The sequence below is a fragment of the Diabrotica virgifera genome, chromosome 10 (assembly GCF_917563875.1).
Source record: "Diabrotica virgifera virgifera chromosome 10, PGI_DIABVI_V3a".
In the NCBI taxonomy this organism is placed as follows: domain Eukaryota; kingdom Metazoa; phylum Arthropoda; class Insecta; order Coleoptera; family Chrysomelidae; genus Diabrotica; species Diabrotica virgifera.
The window spans coordinates 19,350,258-19,375,035 of record NC_065452.1 but is presented as its reverse complement, the minus strand read 5'-3'; the positions used below and the strand labels follow the sequence as shown (position 1 = coordinate 19,375,035).

The 24,778-nt window shown below is 33.1% G+C and overlaps 1 protein-coding gene across 1 annotated transcript in view; it reads right to left on the bottom strand.

Moving 5' to 3' along the window:
* Positions 1 to 24,778, bottom strand: part of LOC126878709 (heart- and neural crest derivatives-expressed protein 2-like) — a 100,828-nt gene that overhangs the window by 18,883 nt on the left and 57,167 nt on the right. The window lies entirely within an intron of this gene.

The window sequence follows — 24,778 nt, the reverse complement described above, 5'->3', positions numbered from 1 at the left end:
ATGGACTATGCTAGGCTTGCGTGAATCACTCTGTAGATACAATTAAATTTATATTTATAAAGCGCACATTTACACTCTGGGCCAAAATTAAACTCCATCCTTAAAAATGGGTTATTTTTGATGTCTCGAATTTACTAAACCTATTGTCCGATTTAAGTGATTTTTTTAATATGTTATAGCCTTATTCTGTAACAATATCGCTGTGATAATATTGTTGCTGAACAGGTAAATTTTCATTGTATACCGGGTGTACGAATCAAATTGTGTTTTTTTTTCTAAGTTCACATGGAATATTCTAGCATTTGTAAAATACTGAAATTAAAACCCAACTATAGCGTCTTGTTTTCTCAACATTCTGTTTTTTGATTCATTCGTTTTTTTATCAATACATGGTGTTTTTAAATAAGTATGGCAAACTTTAAGGGGCGATTCTGCATGAAAAAATAATAACAGTTTACTTTATAAACGTATGTCTGCAACAAATGCTTCGTTTCCGTGATAGGAGGTGTTAAAATTTTTCTTACAAACTGTCGATTTATTAATTGCTATAAAACCGGTTGAGATATGCAAATAAAATTTGGTGGATTTTAAGACGTAGTTATTGCACATTTTTGACATATAATTAAGAATTTAATATTCACCATTGGCGCGCATACGGGTAATATGACGGACAAAGAGTGGACCGAAAATTTTAAAGCAGTGGAGTGAAAAAACAACAATAAAACTCTTCAGAACCGCTGCAGATAGAGTTAAATGGGCCGTGGCGATCGCCAATGTCCTTAAAGGATGAGGCACATGAAGAAGAAGAACGAGATGGATTTAGTGAAACTTTTATGACCGTACCTGAAAAATAGTATTTTTTACCGCAAAACGTAAACATATTACTTTATAACTTTTTTTATCGTTGTTTTTACTCTAATAATATTTTTGATTATAAACATTACATAAAAAGTAGATATACAGGGTGATTGATTAGTAGTGTAAAGCTCAATAGCTCCGCTATAGTAGTAGATAGCAATAAAAGTTAATAACAAAAATTTTAGCCACCTTTGAGCTTCATATTGCAAAATTAGTTAGAATGTTACAGGGTGTTCGATAACACAGTGGCAGACCTAACTTATGTTTTTTTAAATGGATCACCCTATATTTTATTTTATATTCGAAATCCTGTTAACGTCTCCATCACAAAAATATAAAGGTTTGTAATGTTATACAGGGTATTTACAAAGTTATAACCAATTTTGTATGAAAATCGTAACAAGTTCAACTCCCTGTATAAATAAAAATAAGCACAACGGCAATGGTTTATTAATGCCAAATTTTTTATTTATTTTCAAAATTTTTAAGAATTATTGATATTGCTAATTTTCTTTATATCAAATAGGGGTGAGTCAAAACGCAAGTACATTATTTTCTCAGTAATGTTAAATGGAACACCCTATATTTTATATCATTATTGAAAAGTAACGTTAACGTACTTTAATTTTTATATAACATTACCTATGCCCAAATTCATTAGTTTTCGAGATATTTTCATTTTTCAGAGCAAATTATTTTAGGGGTTTAAATTTATCTAAATTTTAAGTAAGCCATGACTGAATTGACAATTGAAGATTACCGATTATCAATCCGGTAATCAATGTAACACTGTAGCAAATAAAGAAATAAAAATAATTTATTAGTAATACATTTTACAAACAAAAACACAACCACTACATCCAACATTTTTGAAACAATTAAAAGCTATCTTTTTATGTAAATGCAACAAATAAACAAAGAAAATTAGTAATAAATTTTACAAAAAAACACACAAACACAAAATACAATATTTTGTGAAGACAATTAAACACTACTTTTGTATGTAAATGTTAAATGTAACAATGTAACAAATAAAGAACGAAACATAATTTATCAGTAATACATTTTGCAAAGAAACATGTTTGAAAAAATTAGAAGCTACTTTTAATAAAATATTTTTAATATTTAATTACATAAGGCGTTCAAAATTATCTCCTAACACATTTATGTACGCCTAAAAACGATCATTGAATGAGCTACTTACTCTACGGAGCATTTGTAAATTCACACATCAAAATACACTTTGTATTCTATTTTTCATCTCATCCCTTGTTGTTGGAGGTATTTTATAAACTTCATTATTAACGTAACCCCAAAAAAATCAGTCCAGCTTATTAAATTCTGGTGATTTGGGTGGCCACGCTACTGGTCCATTAAAAAATGAAAATATCTCGAAAACTAATAAATTTAGACATAGGGAATGTTATCTAAAAATTAAAGTACGGCAATGGTACTTTTCAATAGTGCTATAAAATACAGGGTGTTCCATTTAAAATTACTGAGAAAATAATGTACTTGCGTTTTGACTCACCCTGTATTTGATATAAAGAAAATTAGCAATATTGACCATTCTTGAAAATTTTGACAATACGTTAAAAAATATGGCATTAATAAACCATTGCTGTTTTGCTTATTTTTATTTATACAGGGAGTTGAACTTGTTACGATTTTCATATAAAATTGGTTATAACTTTGTAAATACCCTGTATAACATAACAAACCTTTATATTTTTGTAATGGAAAAGTTAACGGTATTTCGATTTTAAAATAAAATATAGGGTGTTCTATTTAAAAAAACCTAATTTTGGTCTGCCACTGTGTTATCGAACACCCTGTAACATTCTAACTAATTTTGTAATGTGAAGCTCAAAGGTGGCTAAAATTTTTGTTATTAACTTTTATTGCTATCAATTACTATAACGGAGATATTGAGCTTTACCCTACTAATCAATCACCCTGTATATGTACGTGCTGTGTTGCATTTAGAGCACCAAAAATAACTTTACCATGTATGAAAACAAAAAGGAAAAACAATTTTTTTTTGCAGACCAGTGATTATTATTTCTAAAATTTTACTTCCCTGTAGATGTAATAGACCCCTACATCTCAATTATCGTCTTATAACAATGCAAAAACTGTCATCGTCTGCCTCTTGCGGTGCCCCCAAATTTAATTTCGGTAATAGACCAGAATTGGATTTGAATTAAATTTGGAAAGTCAAAACAGTCTAAGTTAAGTATGGAATAATTTAATTATGAGGACGAATAATAGCTTCAGTCAGCTCCCCCTTTGTTTGCAGCCCTTCACTCGCCACATAATTATTTGTCACTGTGGTTGATGCTGGGAAATGTTTCTGCAGGGACTTACTCGTTTCGTATAGATATAAATATATTTTATTTTTGACGTTTAAATAATATTTAAAGAGAAATGGAAAGATACTTGTATGGGAGCCAGAGGAAAGTATGGGGAATGTTAAGAAGAAATAAGCTTGAAGTCAGGGACACCGTACAAACTAATAAAATTACGACACAGCAATGGGAAACATACTTTAAAAATCTATATAACGAAAGTGAAGACCTAGAACAGATACAAAATGGACATAAGGAGGACAATGACATTGAGATAACAAACCAGTGGCGACGCATGACTTTTTATAAAGTGTTAACAAAACCAGATGTAAAAAAATCTTATTTAAAAAAAGTTATTTTGAACCTCCCAAATAAGTTTTTGTTTTCAATCCTGTGGGATAAAATTAAACAAATCACTATTCCCAAATTATATGTATGTAATTATGTATATGTATCAGGTATAACAATAAATAATAAACAAACTAAACATATTACTTACTCTACCATAAAATTAACATAAAAAAATGAACAAGTAGGAAAGAGAACGGATTTTAAAACTATTGTTTATATTTTAATTCTTCCATTTTCAATAATATCATTTTTTTTTCAAAATTATATATAAAAAAAATATACAAGGAGAATGACTTTTCAAGTAGTTGATCAATTATGCAATACGTAACAACACTCTTCCATGTTTAAATGCACGTACACTGTAATCTGTAATAGTTACTACACCAACGTTACCAATCCTCAAAATGGTTACAATACTGATATACACAGCGTGCCCGCGCGCCGTCTCTATAGCCCGATCAGGGACCGCAGAATTTGACGAAAACCTCCAAAAAAATAAAGGAAGGATGAAAATTTGGGAATAGGTAGTTGAAATTGTCTATTATTATATAAGAAAAAGTTTACAATTCTACATCCCTCCATTTTACAAAAATTGGAAAATATGGGATGAAATTTTTTTTCTCGGGAGTGAAAAAATATACGTTCAAAATAAGTCCGAAATTAGATAAAATGACTAATTCTAAGTAACTTTTGTTTTATAGAGTTTTTTTACCAAGTCAATACTTTTCGAGTTATTTGCGAGTGAATGTGTTCATTTTTAACCAAAAAAAGAATGTGTGTGTACTTTGTACGCACGTAAGAAGTTATTCTTCTATTATATAATTTAAACGAAGTAAATATACTTAACAGGTTATTTGTATTTTATTTAAATATTAAACTAACTTTCTTATCTACCACTTTCAAAAATTTTTTATTAAAACAACCAAAAATTAAAAAAAAGAATCGTCCAGGATTGGAACCCGCGACCGGTGCGACCTTCCAATCACTGACCCAACGCTCTACCAACTACGCCACCAGAGCTTCTTTAAATGACACGTAAGTTTCGGATATAATTACACAACACGGTGACAAATAGACGTATAAAAATGTTATACCTACATAATATTCTATTATCTTACTAAAGAGAAAGACAAATCCAAAAATTATAATAAATAATACATTTACTAAAAACACTAATATATTCTTTTAATGACTTATTTGCGCTGATACAGATACATACATTCCTACCTATCTTGAAAGATTAGCAACGAACTATTACTGTCTGCGTGCGCATGCGCGCAGATTTATGAAATTTTACTCTCAATCGCATCGCGCCTAAAGAAGAATAACTTCAAAAAAATGCTTTTGGACGGTTTTTCGGAGATAACTCAAAAAGTAAGTATTTTAGCGAAAAAATATTCTTAGTAAAAATATAGCTTGTAAAAAATTGAAAAAAATGGAGTATGCGTGACGTCTACAGACCCAGTAGAAGCAGAGTTTCAGCTAATGAAATGTAGGTTCTTCTTCGTCAAATTCCAAATGGAATATTTCAATGTGAAATAACCAAAAAACAGAGCACTTTTCGGGGAAACTTAATTACAACTTTTTTAAAGTGTTTAAAAAAGGTTTATTTTTGTTTTTTTAAAAAAACTTCTAACATTAAAAGTAAGTGAGTTACGCTCAAAATATTGTTAGTCCCTTTTATTTTTTGGTAAAAAAATGGCGAAAATCACCCCTTAATTGGCTTCTCAAATAAAATTAGTCATTACTGCTTTACAAGTTACTTTACTTATGTATTGTTTATATAAGTTTCATTGGTTCAAAGTGCTCAGTTTTGAAAAAAATTGGGATTAAAATAAAACATTTTTTTTTATTTTGAAAAAAATCGTAATTGTTTATGGAATTAACTTAAAAACAATTAGGAATACCAAAAATCTCAAAGAGTAATAAAATGTACGTTTTGCTTTTCTGAATATTTTTGATTTTTTGTTTTTTTGTTAGACAAAAATTGGTTATGCTATGGCTGTTCAAAATTTGCCTAAACTTGTGATTAGTTACTCGTTCAAGCCATTTTAACTACAGCTTTTTCAAAACGAAGCATTTTGAAACGATGAAACTTACAGATCATATAAATAATACATAGACAAAGTAACTTGTGAAGTGGTAATGTTAAAATTTATATTTGATGCTAATTAGGGGGTGATTTTCGCGATTTTTTTACCAAAAAATAGAAGGGACCAACAATATTTTGAGCGTAATTCACTTACTTTTAATATTACAAGTTTTTTAAAAAACAAAAGTAAATCTTTTTAAACACTTTAAAAATGTTAAAATGAATTTTCCCCTAAAAGTGCTCCGTTTTTGGGTTATTTCACATTGAAATATTCGATTTGGAATTTGACGAAGAAGAACCTACTTTTCATTAGCTGCAACTCTGCTTCTACTGGGTCTACAGACCTCATGTATACACCATTTTTTTCATTTTTTTATGGGCTATGTTTTTGCTAAGAATATTTTTTTCGCTAAAATACTTACTTTTTGAGTTATCTCCGAAAAACCGTCTAAAACCTTGTTTTATTTTGTTAATCATGAACATATTCACTCGCAAATAACTCGAAAAGTATTGACTTAGTGAAAAAACTCCATAGAAGAAAAGTTGTGTAGAATTAGTCATTTTATCCAATTCCGGTCTTATTTTGAATGTATTTTTTCATCTTCGAGAGGGGGTATTCCCCTCCATTTTTTTAAAATAGAGGGGATGTAGAATGGTAAACTTTTTCTTATATAATAATAGACAATTTCAACTACCTATTCCCAAATTTTCATCCTTCCTTTATTTTTTTTTGGGGTCAGATTGTTCTTTGATCGGGCTACTAGAGCCGTCGCTCCTTCAAAATTTTCAGAAACGAGGTATGTAATAGTCCCGAGCGATAGCGAGGTTTCTCCTGCGAATGCCAGAATTCATAACAGCATAATATATAATAACGTGCAATGGATTCACATATCTCGCCAATATTTTCGTGCGTCTAGTTGGCTATTTACTGAATTAGGTACTATTAACAAAAATATTTCTGTTGGTAAAAAAAAATAAATGGAATTATTTCATAGCAGTCATAAAATATTTATTTGCAAGATTTTTAACTGTTACCAGTGGTAACAGTGGTTACATGGACGCTCCGCCAGTGTAAACAAACGATAAGATAGAATACATCATAAAGTCCCTTAAGAACAGAAAAAGTCCTGGAACAGACGATATCACCAATGAGATGCTTAACCACGGAGGGAAAAAATTGCAGAACTAATTACTAACCTTATTTAATAATATTATAGAAGAAGAGAGAATGCCGAGCGACTGGAAAAATAGCATAACAATACCCATTTTAAAAAAGGGAGAGAAAACACATCCAGAAAACTATAGCGGAATAACTCTGCTTAACAGCATTCTCAAAGTATTCACAAAAACTATACTGGAAGAAATCGCCAAAACTATAATCATACGGGAAGAACAATAAGGTTTCCGGAAAAATAGATCCATCATTGATGCAATATTTGTTATCAGACAGGTAGCGGAAAAGTCCATAGCATTTAATAAACTTGCATATATGTGTTTCGTCAATACGACCAAGGCTTTTGACAGAGTGCGATTAAAGGACGTTTTAGAAATAATGGGAGAAAAGGGTTAATCACAGGCTAATTATTATTATTATTATCAATGAAACAGGTGACCAAAATCACGAGATAAAAAGACGTATTGAAATTTCCAGGTCTACTTTTATAAAAATGAAAAAATTATTTTGTAATCGTGATATTAGTATTCATCTACGAACTAGAATGTTAAAATGCTATGTATTCAGTACTTTGCTCTACGGTGTTGAGTCATGGACTCTTAAACAGAGGAATATTAAAAATCTTGAAAGCTTTGAGATGTGGTGCTACCGCCGTATACTAAGAATAAGTTGGGTGGATAAAATTACAAATGAAGAAGTAATACGCAGAATAAATAACGAGCCAGAAGTTCTACTGAATATAAAAAAGAGAAAACTTGAATACTTAGGCCACCTGATGAGGGGACAAAAGTACACATTCCTACAAAATATAATGCAAGGAAAAATCCAAGGACGAAGAAATCCAGGCGGTAGAAGAATGTCCTGGATGAGAAATTTGAGAGAGTGGTTTGGCTGTACCACTAACGAATTGTTCAAAACAGCAGTAAATAAAATTAGAATCGCCCTAATGATATCCAATCTCCGATAGGAGAGGCACTCAAAGAAGAAGAGACAGGCTAATTAACCTAGTACACGATATTAACAAACAATGTAAAACAAAAATAAGGGTATGACATTTGACAACAGAAGACATAGTTATAAACACAGGAACCCGTCAAGGCGATTCACTGAGCTTTTTCATATTTAATTTAATAATGGACAAAATAATAGAAAACCTTCCCAGAACAGCTGGATTTAATATGGGTAACACATTCTTTAGAGTCGTTTGCTACGCTGACGATGCTGACCTTATCACCGATTCTGAAGACAATATCTAAAGACTACTGCATGCATTTAATACTAAAGCTAAATTACTAAATATGCTCATCAGCACCGAGAAGACTAAGTGCCTGGTAATTTCCAAAGAACCGATAAAATTCAAATTAGAAATTGACTCTAAAACTGTGGAACAGGTTTAAAAAAAAAACACTTCAAATATCTTGGAGCGGAAATAACAAGCTATGGAAATCTCTCAAAAGAGGTCAGAGAACAAACAATGAAAGCAGCCAGAATCTCGGGATGCCTGAAGATCTATAGGGAGGATCCATAAACTACGTCGTAAAAAATTTGAACTTTTTAATACCCTCCCCCCCCCCTCCGTCGTAATTCGTCGTTTAGAGACAACCCCCCCCCCATGTCGCCGTCGTTGTTGCAACTCACGACACCCCTTTCATTGATTTAAAAAAAATCAATATTATTTCTGTTTTTTTTAATCAAATGTGAGGGGGTAGGCGTAAAGCTATTTAAATGCATTAATTTTTTTCGAATCCTGAGAAAACTAATAAATATATTTGAAAAATTTAAACGCAGAATAAAAAAAATATTACCGAGGGTTGAAAGTCCCTTAGAATAAACAAAAGGTTTCTTTTGAATGAAATATTTGAAATGAAAAATCAGACAAAATTTTCTCTTTTTTTTTTTCACCCCTGAAACTTATTAAAATAAACATTATAGATGTTTTCAGGAACTTTTGGCCCTCGGCAATAATGCAGTCTTTCAATATGCGTTTAAATTTTTCAAAAATCTTTAATAGCATTGGACCAAGATTTTGCGGGGTATGCTTTCTTAACTGCATCATATAAATCGTTATATTTATTTTGTTTTGATTTCGATGCCATTTCTTCTAAAGTATAAATACGACTTACTATATAACTAAATAGAAAACAATATTTTATTTCTATTCGTTCTTTCAGAACTGTTGTTTAACGCACAGTATGCAGCACATAAATGAACTAACAATTTAATATTTTTTGCTTCCAGACGTTGTTCGGTATATAGAAGCGATTGTTTAAACCCAAAGAACAATGTCTTATTGTTTGTTGTCCTGTACAAAAGTGCTAAAATACCTGCTAAAAAGTGCTATTTTACCTAATATTATTTTAACGCCGTGACTGATAATTTTAAAAACGGAATGAAAAGTATGCGATAAAAGTATCTATAATAGAATTATTCTTTTTAGTTTTAACAAAGGTATATTTATTCGTAAACGTTTTGTTTTATTTTCAATTTCATATCAAAAACTATACGTTTTTATATGAATATCTGATACTTTAATGCTGGTAGAAGCTACTAAAAAATTATTTTTATAGACACAATAGCGACAAATTTAAATATACCAATATATTAAACGACGTCGAATGGGCACTCATACCCCCCTCCCCCTTGTCGTACTCCGTCGTAACAAGCAAGCCCCCTCCCTCTTCTCAACGACTTAGTTTATGGATGACCACTATAAGAAATAAACTAAACAGGAATAATCCATCTGGAAAAAAGGATTACTATATGCTTTGGCATTACCCTAATCCACTATGATTGAACGGCTGCGATGATGATGATGATGATGATGATAATGTAAAAATTCATCTATACTTTATTTGCTTGCCCTAGCAGCTCATTACACGTGCAAATCTTCACTAATCTGCAAACAGCAGGTAAAGTGATTAAACTGAAATCATTCAGAATAATATCCTCTCCTTAAAAACTCACTGATCTACGTATAAATTATAGATTTCCATCTCTTGCTCTTCTTCAGTGTCAAGTTCGTTATCCGGCCCGATTCATCATCATCACGTAGCGCTACAACCGTGGGTGGGTCCTGGCTGACTGTACAACTTTCTTCCAATTTGTTCGGTCTTCCATCAACCTAGGGTCAAATGGGATGTTCATTTTTCGGAGATCTGCTTGGATGTTATCTCTCCATCGCATTCTGGGACGTCCAAGTGGTCTTTTACCTGTAGGAATCTCCTCCCATACCAGTTTTACAAGTCTTTCGTTATGAAGTCTGTGCACGTGACCTGCCCATCTTAGTCGCTGTGATTTAATTTCTTGGACAATATCGGTGCCATTGTAGAGTTCTTTTAATTCGAAGTTGGTTCTGATCCTATACTGGTTTGTGTTAATCTCGTGGTGAGGTCCGAAAATTTTTCTAAGTATTTTTCGTTCAAAACGTCTGAGCTTTTCTTCGTTTGATTTGGTCATGGTCCACGTCCATCGCAACCATATGTTAGTACAGGTCTGAGGATGGATTTATAGATTTTGATCTTGGAACTTCTTGTAAGATCTTTTGATTTTATAAGCTTATCCAGTGCGAATAGATAGCGATTTGCTGATTAGATTCTGTCTTTTACTTCTTCAGTAACATCGTTGTCAGCTGTGATTACGGCCCCCAGATACTTAAAACGTTGTGCTCTTTCGAAATTGAAGGTGTTGACCGTCACATTTTGTCCTATCCTGTCTCTTCGTGTTGTTCTATTTATACACATATATTTCGTCTTCTCTTCATTAATCCTCAGCCCTACTTCGCTTGTTGCTCCTTCCACCTTGTTGAAAATGGCTTTTGTGGATAGGGTGGAGTCTCCAACGAGATCAATGTCATCTGCGTATGCTAGTAATAACTTGGGACCTTGAACCGATAGCAGTTCTGTTTTTATTTCGGCCGACCTCATGGCTTTCTCTAATACCAGGTTAAAAAGTAGTGGTCATAACGCATCACCATGTTTGAGTCCACTGTTGATTTCGAAGCTGTCAGACAGTTTATTATTTACACGTACTTTTGATATTCCACCCTCCATTCAGACTTTAGTCATCCGAATGAGTTTCTTTGGTATTGAGAACTCCGCCATGGCATTATATACTTGGCTTCTTTCTACGCTGTCATATGCCTGTCGAAAGTCTATGAAGAGATTGTGTATGGGTCTGTTATACTCCCATCCCTTTTCTAGAAGCTGTCTCAGCGTGAATAGTTGATCTATTGTGGATCTGTTTGCCCTAAAACCGGCTTGATATTCTCCTACGACATTTTCAGCATAAGGGGTTAGTCTACTAAGAATGATGTTTGAGAGGATTTGTATGCCGTGTTTAAGAGTGAAATTCTTCTGTAATTCGCGCATTTTGTTTTGTCCCCTTTTTGGTGGATGGGCACTATGATGTTTTCCTTCCATCTTGCTGGTATCCTCTCTTCTGACCATATCTTTGTTATTAATTGGTGGATTTGACGATGTAGTGTTTCTCCACCATATTTTAGAAATTCTTCTGGTATCTCGTCCGTACCCAGCGCTTTGTAATTTTTCAGCTTAGTTAAGGCCTTTCGGTTTTCTTCAAAAGAGGGATTTTCGACGGGCATGTCTGCTGTTATATAGATCTATTCTTTGTGCTGTTCTTCCTATATGATGTTTAGAAGGTCCCTGAAATGCCCTTTCCATTCTTCTGTTAGTTCTTTATCGCCGATTATCATATGGCCTTGATTGTCTCTCAGTGTATGGATAGAATTGGTTCTATGTCCTCTTTCTTCAGTGGAGATTTCTTTATAGAATTCTCTGGAGCCTGGTTTGGGTCGGTCTCTCTCCATAGCTTCATATTTTTGTTGTTCATAGTTTCTTTTCTTTGTGCGTATCACTTTTCTTGTTTCTTTTCGGCAGTCGTCGTATTCCTTTTATTTTTGTCTGTTTGTAGATGTATCCATGTCTTACTTACTGTTTGTTTTTTTCCAACTGTCTCCGACATTCATCGTCATACCATGTTTTTGCCCTCTTCTGCCTACTCCTTCCAAAGATCTTGTCAGCTGTCTTGGTTATTATTTCGGCAGTCGTTTCCCACAGCTGTTCTATATCATTGTAAACTGTTTCAGAGTTCAAGGTTTGTTCAAGTTGTTCTATATATTTTTGACGTTTCTCTGTGTTCTGAATTTCGTCCATATTCCATTGTGGGTTCATTGTTGTTTTGTTGTATTTGTGGCTAGATATTCTGGATTTGACTTTTGCTCTGACTAAGTAATGATCTGTGTCTCCGTCTATTCCTCTGAGGCTTCTTACGTCTATGATATTGTTCCCATGTCGGGCATCTACAATGATGTGGTCAATTTGGTTTCGCGTAATATGGTCGTTTGAGATCCAGGTTTGCTTATGAATGTCTTTATGCGGAAACGTAGTTGACTTTATTAACATATTCTTAGCTGCTGCAGTTTCTGTGAGTCTTAAGCCATTGTCGTTGGATATATTTTGAAGGCTGTGTTTACCGATTGTGGGGTGTAGGCTAGGCTTTTTGCCTATTTTAGCATTAAAATCTCCGCAGAGTATGCGCATATCTTGTTTGGGCATCGTATATATCCCCCTTTCTATTACGTCGTAGAAGTCATCATTGATATCTTCATCCTTCTCTTCCGTTGGCGCATGAGCTGAGATGATCGAAATGTTGTATCGTTCTCCCTTCATTCTGATATAGCATATCCTTTCGTTTATAGGTTTGAAATTTAGTATATTCTGTACCAGGCCGTCTCTAATCACAAAGCCCGTTCCAAATTTATGTCTTCCGTTTTTGTTACCGCTGAAGAAGATGGTGGATTTACTTATTTTTATATTTCCATCGTCTGGCCATCTTATTTCTTGGACTGCTGTTATATCCACTCCTATGTTAACCAGTTGTTCCACAGCATTTGTGGCAGCTCCAGGTCTGTATCAACTCTGGACGTTCCAAGTTCCGATATTCATTGCATTGGTCGTTTTTTGTGTTTATCCGTCCGGTTCCGAGGCAAAGTTGCAGTTTTCATAACTAGCTTCTTTTTCCGAGGGTGGGTAGTTAACCCTCCTCTTTTATCCGGGCTTGGGACCGGCTGCAGTAAGGTGATTTTAGAGATACTCAGTTCACCCGTTCCTCACCCTACCCCTCCGGCTCGATTGGAATGATTATATATGTAGATTGACAAAGTTCTTCAATGTTATTATCAAAAGTTCACAATCTTTCTTCCGCTTTTTTGACGTGATTCAGTTATCTCTCGTTACGTTTTTTATGGAATTTAATGAAAGTTATAGAAGAGGATATGGGACTACTGATGAGGGGAAAATCCCCGAAACTGGTATAGACTCTTCCTGTACTCTCCGATTTAACTAGAGTATAATGCTGCTGCATTTTCAGGTTGCAAATAAATTGAAAATGTTTATACATGTTTAATTCATTTACTCTTTTGTGGAGTACTTAGGAAACCTTTTCGTTGGAACTTTACCACGCTGATCAAATGGGACGTGAATTATTTAAAATTCCCTCATCTTAATGTTCGTTTCGGCACCCGTATGACTTATAATTTTTGAAAGTCGCGGGGTAGTAACCAGAGAGTTTCCATCAGTTGTCAATCTAGTGGTATGAGAACGATATTTATTGTCGTTTTCTTTACTACTGGATTGAGAACTTAGTTTGTTTCTTAGCAGATGTCGCTACGATATCCGTGACATTTCTTTCTTTGTCATCTGGGAAGGCAGAGATCGAGGTACCTGGTTGAGTTGGAGAGAAGAGGATATGGGACTACTGATGGGAAAAAATTCCCGAAGCCGGCATAGACTCTTCCTGCACTCTCCGATTTAACTAGAGTATAATGCTGCTGCATTTTCAGGTTGCAAAGAAATTGAAAATGTTGATACATTTTTAATGAAAGTTGTTTGACATCCTTCAATTTCAAAGTTGTATTTTTTCTGGCCACTTCACTTTTTACTTGAGCCCAAATTAACTGTATTAAATTTAGTTTACAATGATAAGGTAGCAAACGTAATACCGTTATTCATTTTGCTTTTGCCATTTCGTCAATGACATATTTTTTATAGTACAATTTATGTAGCCTTGCGATTCGTAATACACAATATCGTTTTAAGTATAGTATGATCATACGGTATTTTTTGCGTTGGAACCAATGGAACCAGTGAATTATATCTACTTTTTTGTTGTACAGAACACTCTAAAATATTATTGTCAGTATTTTGGAGGACCGTTTCTAGGATAACTTTATTGGATGATAGTTGATTTTATTAAAAGGTAACAACGGTTCGCCACGATTCATTGCCCAATAAGCAGCTAGAAGAGTTCCAACAATTTCTTACCTGCAGCTCCAAAGGCAGCCTTTGGAAGCTACAGTCTACAAGTGTAAGTGTTTCAATTGAAACGATAAGAAAAAGAGGTCATGCCCTAGGAGTACATAGTAGGGGATAGTTATGGATTCCCAAATTATCCAGGCAGCACAAGATTGATAGCCTAAATTCGTGAGTTCAACACCAAAACTGGAACATTGGTACCTAATTGGCGAAATGTGCTATTTTCAGACTTAAACCAGGATTTGTTTAAACTCAAATGACCAACGAAATCGTGTCCTTAGAGGGCGAAGAAGACAAGCACGAATGGAAACTAGATCTGTCCACAGGTATAAAAAAGTGTCATGTTCTGGGGAGGTATTATCTCGAGGGAGGATCAGTGGCGTGCTGGAACGTTTCAAGCGGCCCGGTGATTTTATAGAAAAGCGGCCTCCCATCCTCATTTTACCTTCTGTTTTGAGAATTTGTTAGTTGAATTTTAGTAAATCAATAATACAAGATAGTACAAATTAAAGTATAGTGTAAATACTTTAATTTAACAATATTTAAATTAACACTTAAACACAATAATCTAAACATTATTTTGCAATTATTTTATAAAATAGTTACATAACTCTCGATCAATAATTTCCGCATTAAAATAGATTTTTGAGCAAATTCGTAAGTTATTTCATCATTTTTAAGCTCATACAAAGCTAATACTTTTTTCTATAACTATTAGCATAAATGTTTCCAAGTGATCTTGTGTTAAAGTAGGTACTTCTTAACCAATTTTTTATGTATTTCAACGTTTACAAGCTTTTTTTAGCAAGATACTTGTGTCACTAAAAGAGTGAATAAATGCTTATATATGTACTATATTTAAATTTGGATAAGCACACTAATATAAGTTGTACTTATGCAAAACAGCGTAACAGCAAGCTATACAATCTTTACAATTTTTAGTACCACACGGAGGTGAATTTTCACGATATTAACAACACTGTCATGTGTTACTTCATGCTCATTATCACTTAGATTAATAATATCATCCTTCATATTTTATGTAGACTGAACATATTCATCACTAAATAATTTCAGTATTTTGCAAAATGCTATTTTTAAATACAATCAATTTATCAGAAAATCCACAAGTTCTTTTTTAATTGCAGTCGCAGATAATATGGTAGGATGTTTGGTAATTATTTAGTGTTGACTCACCGCTCCCACAAGTCTGACAACTGTATATATGGTATCTGCCTTACCTTCTTATCATTTTAAAATTAACAATTAACTGCGCTGGGCTTTAATTTTTGTATTTATCTCATTTAAAAATGTGAAATTTTCACATCAATTTCAAATTATGGCCGCCATTACAGTATGCGCAGATCGCTTACGTATGGATTGATGACAGTTTATTTCTGCAATGTTTATGTCTGCAATTGATATAATATGCAGTTTATGTCTGCAATTAATATAATATTAATTATTAATAAAATTAAAAAATTAATATATTATGTATTATACAGTACAATTTCTCAAAGGAGGAAGACCTAACCCTTCGGTCCAAACCTAACTTTCGGGTATTAGAGTGTAGAGTGTTTTGTTAATTATTAATAAAATAAAAAAAAAATAAAGCACCTTCCGTCTTTGCACAAGAAATTATAAAAAATTTTAAATTAGGCAACATTGCAGAAATAAACTGTCATCAATCCATACGTAAGCGATCTGCGCATACTGTAATGGCGGCCATAATTTGAAATTGATGTGAAAATTTCACATTTTTAAATGAGATAAATACAAAAATTAAAGCCGAGCGCAGTTAATTGTTAATTTTAAAATGATAAGAAGGTAAGGCAGATACCATATATACAGTTGTCAGACTTGTGGGAGCGGTGAGTCAACACTAAATAATTACCGGATGTTTTTTTAATTTTTCAGTAAATGATTTAAATGACGTTAAAGGTACATATACCATTTTTCATTTTATCAAAATTTCTAGGATGTAGAGTGCTTATATTATCATAAAACGATTTGTCTTCATCAAATCGTTTTTCGATACTTCCAATAATTCGGTCAAAAATTTGCAAGACGTTTTTCCATTTTTTATTCTGCAGAGTACATATATTAGATTTAGATGTAAATTGGAAAACCATAAATATACTATTTGTATGTATGAAAATAAATATTATCTGTAGCAATAATTTATGTAAAATATAATTTATATAGCAATAATTTATGTAAATAATTGTTTTTGAAATTAAAAAATATTTTTTTTGTTACATCTAAAATTTTTTGTGAAAAACCTATTTGACCGGCCTCAAGAGGCCGCGGCCTCTCGGTGATTGCACCGATTCATTTATATGGCCAGCACGCCACTGGGGAGGATCGATAAAAAACTCCTTTAATTTTAATCTAACCAACTTTAACAGTTCGCAGGTACAATGTTGTATGTTGTAGTACAAGGTTGTATGTTGATTTGCTTTTAGAACCTGTAATAATTAGGCTCTGGAGAGGTGCAATGGGAGAAAACTTAATTTTAATGCATGATAATGCACCCCCATATACCAGCAGAATGCACCTAAATATTCCGTGAAGCAGAAGATATCACTGTTCTGGAGTGGCCTGTTTGCTAACCCGGCCTTAACCCTATAGAGCAGTGGTGCTCAGACTTATACTGTGTGGGATCTACCATATAAACTGCAAGCGTTCAGCGATCGACTACTAGTAAAAAAAAACAATTTGGGAAATAAAAATTTCACATTTCTATTTGATAAAAAGTCGTAATTACAGAGAGTGTAGAGAGTGAATTGTATTGCTATCATCCACAAGTCAAATTATCATAGCCATAGCACATCCAAAGTCATATCATGATGCTACGTAATTATCGAGGCCCAACCGCAAGCATGATGAGAGATATTCGTCAGTTAGCCAATCACGATACTTTGCTTTTACTACCTTCATTTGGAAAAATGCAGAATCACACAAGTACGTTGATCCAAAGAATGTTGTGAGCTGCAGAGCTACTTGCCTCAAAGACAGATATTTGTCAGACGATATGAAAGGCCAAGATTTCTTATTGGTCGCTCTGGACTTAGGTGTACATATATCCGAAATTATTTTCAGTGCATAGTTTTAGACGGAAATGATCTTCATATTTAAATAAATGGATATTTCAGATTTCAGTGGCAATTTTTTCCACATTTTCACAAGAAAATGACTAAATATGAATGTTACAATATCTGTCAGTTTTTAAAAATTACGGAAGCGCCTTTCAAACTCGCTATGTAATGAACTGATTGTAATAGTGGGGGAGCAAAGTATGCTAAATGTGCAGTCACTCGAGCGCTTTGGGGACCTATTGGGTTGTGAAGAGTAGGTCCTAAAACCAAAAAAATGTAAGTAAAGTTGTTCATTTTAGTGGGCGCTTGCCATTTTTAATTTAATTTTCCATTTCCAACAATCGTTTTTTCCGATTATAGAGCCATCTATCCATAACTCTAAAAAATGTTTCGAATAAAAGTTGCTTATTTTTATGTAAAGAATCCAAATCTGGAATAAAAATTTGGGGCTCCTATTTAAGATTTTAAAGTAACCCCCACCCCGCCTCCGTGGGGGGTCGTGTTTGGTACCATTCGATATATTTTTCAAAAATATTGAATAAGTGTATTTTACAATTTTTCGATCTGATGTTTATTTTGCGGAATATCGCGGGATTTGTATTTTAAATTTTAAATTTAACCCCCACCCCTCTCCATGGGGGTCATGTTTGGTATCATTCGATAGATTTTTGAAAAATATTGAACACGTAGTTTTTATTTTCTCGATCTATCGGTCATTTCGCGAATTATTCGCTTTTTTTTGTGAAACTTTTTAACTCACCCATTCCCTTACGCCCCGCTCAAATTTTCAGATTTTTGAAATATACACTCTTTTGCATGTACTTAACTTACCTTATCTTAATCTGACAATTTCGAGTATTTTTAGGGATAGATTTTATTTTTCGGGCCCCCGTTAACGAACTCCCCTGTGTTAAGAGCCAATATATGGTAGAGGTACATCTGCAGGGCACCAGGTTTCTCCCCATATGATAATCTGACGCGCTCGAGTAACTGCAAAAATCCCCGCTTGGGCTCCCCTACCATAACTCCATCTCGTAATAAACATAATTCAGCAGTTACCCGTTTTTTTACCGATTGAACGTTATTTAAATCATTTCTGTTCATTTGATTAATTAATAATTTAAATTTGTTGACAGAAGAATGTACTGCGCTCATCATATCGATAATTGTTTTATTCTTACCATGTAGTTTCAAATTAAGGAGGTTCAAATGATTTGCTAAATCTGATACTAAAGCCAGATCACTGAGCTATTTTTCGTTTTGAAGTAGATGAGTGTCATCCCCTCGTTCTTCTAGAAAAGAAATTATTTCGAGAGGTTAATTATCTCATAACTAAAAATTTTCCACGGCTCAACCACCTCACACCTATATACAGAAGTAAATCAGTGTGTTCCTCAGAGTCGCTAGCTTCCAATTGCGCTTTAAAAAGATGTTACAAGCTTCGCTCTCTGATTGAAGTCACAATTTTTGTTGTCATCTTCATGACGTCGTTCATATTTAAAATTTTGGAACACAAAACTTGCTGGTGAATAATATAATAAAATACAAAAACGATGGAAAGTTATCGTTAGCTCAACATAATGCAACAAATCTGTTGTTAACGCCATTTATAGATGCACCATCTGTTGTAATACACACTAGTTTTTACATTTGTATGTTTGTAGCTCGTATTGTTTTACAAAATTTATAAAAACGGTGTATATATTATTTTCTCAGCGAGTTTTTTTTGTCCCCGTCTTTTCCATTTTGTATTTTTCCCTGAATCGCGATCGACTTCAAAAACTTTGGCGATCGACCGGTCGATCGCGATCGACGCTTTGAGCACCGCTGCTATAGAGTATTTGTGGCATATGCTTAACAGAAAAATTAGAGCTCTACGGGATAAACTACAACACACAGCACGGCTAGTACCTAGGTAGACGCTGCTCTTGAAGAATGGAACAACCCCCCACGCAACAAAATGTTGACAATGTTGTTGACAAATGTTGACAAATAAAAGTGTGGTTGTGTATATTCAAAAAATATAATTTGTCTATTTTATCAAAAACATTCATGTTAGGAAAAAAAGGGTTAAATACAGTTATTTTATTGAATATAATTCAGTTAACACCATGTTATACATAATTAATTGCATGTTATACATGCAATACGGTCCTGGCCGTGAATACTAATCTGGTAGATAATATATTAGGTAGGCGGTACTGATACAGTAATTATAGTCCAAAATAGATAAAAGATTGCTGAGAGGATAAAACTGTTTTCCTATTTTCGAGGACGCAATTGGATAATAGCAATATATTTGATTGTATTGTGGCAGGGCGTTAGGCTCAACGATTGTTTAGTCACCCTATGATTTTAATGATAATACAATCTAAATAGGAAATATTAGCCCTTTTATTACACTCTCTGTTCTTTTCTTTTATCCAGAGTCTGAAAAGAGTCACATGTCACATGTTTGATACTCTCCCAATTTTTTTCTGAACATTTTTAGTTCGCATGTTTTAAATGTTTTGTTACTTTTACCAAGATCGATTACCTGTACTATATATATTCTGACTGTTTTTTCAAAATTTTATTTTTTATCAACGAAACTCGTTTAAAGGGCACGATGCGGAAATAATACGATTTTATATTTTTATTTCCCTTTTTTCTGTTTTGCCTTTTTATTCTCAAACTCTTTGAAGCGAAGGTCGAACTCTAAACAGTATGGACTGAGTGCTAATGGGCCAAAAACAAAGTACCAATATATGGAAATGGGGCAGACCACATTACAGTAACACAGGTACCACATTACAGTACCGAGTACTCTCTAAAAATGTGACGGGGTTTGAATATCTAGGAGTAACTCTAACAAGTAAAGGGGAAGAAATTGAGAAGCAAATTTCGAGAGGAAGAAAGACTGTCGGAGCCCTATACCCATTACTAAAAGCAAAAAACATCTCTAGAGAGGCAACATTGAGACTATACCGAACAATGATCCAGTCCATAGTCCTTTACTGAAGCGAAACATGGGTTATGAATAAAAATCAAGAAAATATGCCGAACATCTGGGAGCGGAGTGTCCTAATGAAGATATTCGGGGGAGTAAAAGATGATGAAGACGAATAAAATATTCCTCCTTACCGAGATATAGAGTGTTTTATTACAAATACATATTCTAAAATTATTTTAGCCCATTGTTCAAGCACCTTTTAATATTTTTTGTTCAAACTTGACACACAGTTTACACATGTTAGAGTACTTTAACTAGTCTAAGATAGTTTTCCGCTGTTAGTAGAGGCGTGCTGTAGGGCTATATACTTCATTTTCGCCCCTTTTCTTCCCTCACAATCTACGCCTCTGTCGTAATAATCATTTCAGCGTGTTTTTTTATTCCTTGTTACTTTTTACATAAATATCATCCTTTTGTCTCATTGCGATAGTAGTTTTTAAGTTATTTGCGTTTAAAGATAATGGATTCCATAATACTATGTACTTTAAATTATTATGTTTTTAATTTCAAATACAGTAGAGCGTCGATTATCCGAACGTCGATCAACCGAACGACCGGTTATCCGAACTCCCGACTCCCGCGACCCGCACTAGAGTACTGAGCAAGCGTTAGTAATTAACGCTTAAAATACATATCTTCAATTTTCTTCAATTGTGTATCCAAAAATATGTTGTTGCAAAGACTGCACTTTTTTGTTTAATTGCTATTTGTCATTATCAAGGTATAAACAAATATACAGTTATATAAATATGGTTTTTATTCACTTGTGGATAAATATGTAGGACAATCTCAATATAGTTCGATTATCCGAACAAATCGGTTTTCCGAACAGCCATGTCCCCCAATTAGTTCGGATAATCGACGCTCTACTGTATCTCGAAAACTAATGACTATCGTTACGAATGAAACATATATTATTTCCATAGAAAGTATTGGAGAATCCAAAAAATTCACTAAAATAGCAATTCCGTCATAACCAGAAACGTTTGATTAACATAATTTAGTGGGGTTTTAACGGTTCACGTTACGAAATTAGCTCTTTAAATATTTTTATAATTATTTTCTTTTGGTCGCTTAATTAAATTCTCTAATTTTGTCGTAATTAAATATTTACGTGACGTCACATTTCTATGTACGGAACATACTCTACGCCTCTGGTGGCGAATATGACCTCGCGTTCTGAGAGTTTGACGTTTACCTTGGCGGAGAAGCACATTTCGGTCGTCACTTGACTCGAGAGCCGGAATAGTGAAGTACCAGTACCCAAAATGGCGGAGAATATCTCCATAAATTAATTAAGCATTTGTGTCTACAGTTCCCAGTTTGTCTTTAAAATAATATTATAGTATACAGCTGTGTCTTGGACCAGGGAAAATGGCAGCCCACTAGGAGTTTATTCCCGGTAATTATTTACTTTTTATATAGTCAGGTTTTTATATGGCCGCTTATATCGTTTTGTGAAATATAGGATTCTCATTGTTGGATTTAAATCAATGTGGATTTTATATAGATTAATCGATGTTTATTTAAGATTCCGTCCAGGAAAATTCTATATTCTTTTCTAATATTTTTTTAACATAACCAAACATATGAATTTCTAAATTAATGTTGAAAATAATCCAATTTGCACATCCAATATCTATAGGTAATTTATTCAGAGAAAATTCTAGTAGTTTTTGGTTATAATTAAGTCAAAAATTTCTCTTGATGTATAAATATCCTATAATTATTTTAAAGATATCATATCTATTCTGTATTTAAATTCCACACTCATGTGTCTGTTCTTGTCAAGGTCAAGTAGCTCAGTAATAATGAGAGATTTTTTTGTGTGGCCTTTTTACATTATCATCTATCCTAAAAACACTCCTCTAGTTCTCTTTTTCTCCTTTGACTTTTTTTTCGGACACTTTTACATATAAACTAAGACTGGGTAAATATTTGTTTTAGCCTTTTGGGAAAGTAATATAAAACGAACATGAGAAATCATAGACCCTCACCCACCTGAGAGGAACCTATTCCGGCTACATAGTCAGTCACCTGGGAGCAAGCGAAGCGTTCCAGCTTCATCTTCGGTCTCTACACCTGTGCTTACAGGAAGCATGGTTTGGCACTATCCTAGTGCTCATTTTCTGGGAACCTTTTGGTTTTTCATTTGAGGAATAGGTTTGTTTGGGAACACTCAGTTTGGTGTGCTTTGAGTAACTATTGGTTTTTATATTTCAGACTCTCGGTGTAATGCACTATGTTAATTTAATTTTTTTCCAGATTTAGTTTACCTCTGGTTTTTTTATATGACATATTTGTATACTATTGTATTAGGTTCCCAAACTTATTTACGATCTACGGTAATTTCTTGTGCACAGGAATAAGCCTAGAGAAATTAGGTTTTTATACTTTATTATTGGTTTGATATTTATTGTGTAATATTAATTGCTTGTTCCCAAATATTTTATTATTTATTCGCTTTACTTCATTTGTTCGGTTAATTCGTCGTTTCGGTATTTATCTTAACTTCATTTCTATAACTTTGATTCATTACTTTGCTTATTCATTATTGTATTTTCTCTTCGTCAGGCTTTTGCCTATTTATTTATATTACTCATATTTTTCGGGTTTTAATTTAGTTGTACGTAGCAAGCGTACTATAACCATTTGGTAAAGAGGACTCATGTGAGTTGTACCCTATATGTAAGTAAGAGGTATGTTATTTTGTAACAGGTAACCTTATTGTAGTTATCTCAAATATAACTTTTGTATAACTTTTTGTATGTCATTTTAGAGTCACATGATATGCTTTGTGTAACTCAGAGATTGTCAAAAATCTAGTAGTTATTTTTAATAAATATTTACTTATTTTGTATATCATTTATTTTTATTATTCCTTTATGTTCATTATTACTGATTTAATATATTTAATATTTGACAGCAGTGTAAGATACCTGGGAGAGTGATCGAAGATCATTTTCTTGGCGCCCATGATTTATTAGTTTTATTTAATTGGTTCTTCTTTAGTACTTATTCGTCTTTATACAGGGTGTAACGAAAATACAGGTCATAAATTTAATCACATATTCTGGGACCAAAAATAGTTTGATTGAACCTAACTTACCTTAGTACAAAGGTGCATATAAAAAAAGTTACAACAATATATCGAAAACTATTAAAGATTTTTTATTGAAAATGGACATATGGCATTTTTATGACAGTAGCATCTTAAGAAAAAATTATAGTGAAATTTGGACACCCTATAAAAATTTTATGGGGGTTTAGTTCCTTTAAACCCCCCCAAACTTTTGTGTACGTTCCACATAAATTGTTATTGTAGTACCATTACTTAAACACAATATTTTTAAAACTTTTTTGGCTCTTAGTACTTTTTCGAAAATTCAGTTTTTATCGAGATATTTTAAATATTTGTCAAATCCACCACATATTTGTATATGGTTAAGTACGATTATGGAGACTTTAAAAATATGAAAATTTATGTATGATTTACATTTTTAGGTATATTTTGAACCGTATTAAAAAAGAAGCCATATCTCGCTCAAAGTTGCCTTCTTGAAAAAATACAAAGAGGCAAAAAAGTTTTAAGAACATTTTGTTTAACTAATGGTATCGCAGTAATAGTTTAATTGGAGCGTACACGAACATTTGGGGGGTTTAAAGGAACAAAACCCCCATAAAATTTTTATGTAAACATATTAAAAAAGAAGCCGCAACTCGATAAAAACTGCCTTATCGAAAAAATACTAAGAGCCAAAAAAGTTTTAAAAATATTGAATTTAACTAATGGTATCACAATAATAATTTAATTTGAACGTACAGAAAAGTTTGGGGGGGTTTAAGGGAACAAAACCCCCATAAAATTTTTATGGGGAGCACAAATTTCACTATAATTTTTCTTTAAGATGCTCCTGCCGTAAGAATCCACATATTTATTTTCAATACAAAAATCTCTAATAGTTTTCGATATATTCGAAAAAATCGATTTTCATTTTGAAACTTCAAAGGGCTATAACTTTTTTTATGTGCATATTTGTACTAAGGTAAGTTAGGTTCATTCGAACTATTTTTGGTCCCAGAATATGTGATTTAATTTATGACCTGTATTTTTGTTACACCCTGTATATTTTCAGTGCATTATTCTTATCTTAGTATATACCTTTCCTAGTCATCAGCATTTACTTTGAGCTACTGTTCTTCGACAGGCATGCAAACGAGCCGTATCCATCCTTGAGTATCAAGCTTGCTAGCCACTCCATTCAGTTTGCCTCTGTCTTTCATACTTCTACCTCTATCCATTTTAATTCCCCTTTCTTCAACTTCATCATCTTATTATCATTATCCCCCTATACAAGTACTTCAGTTTTCCTTAGTATTTCCCTTACCACCTCACCCTCTTCATTTTTGTTCCATTAGCTGACACTAAGTTTGTTTATTTTTCTACTTCTGTTGGAGTTTATCCCTCTCTTTACATTCACTCCAACAGAAGTACTTCTTTTTGTTACAGGGTGTAGAGTACCTAGACTTGCTG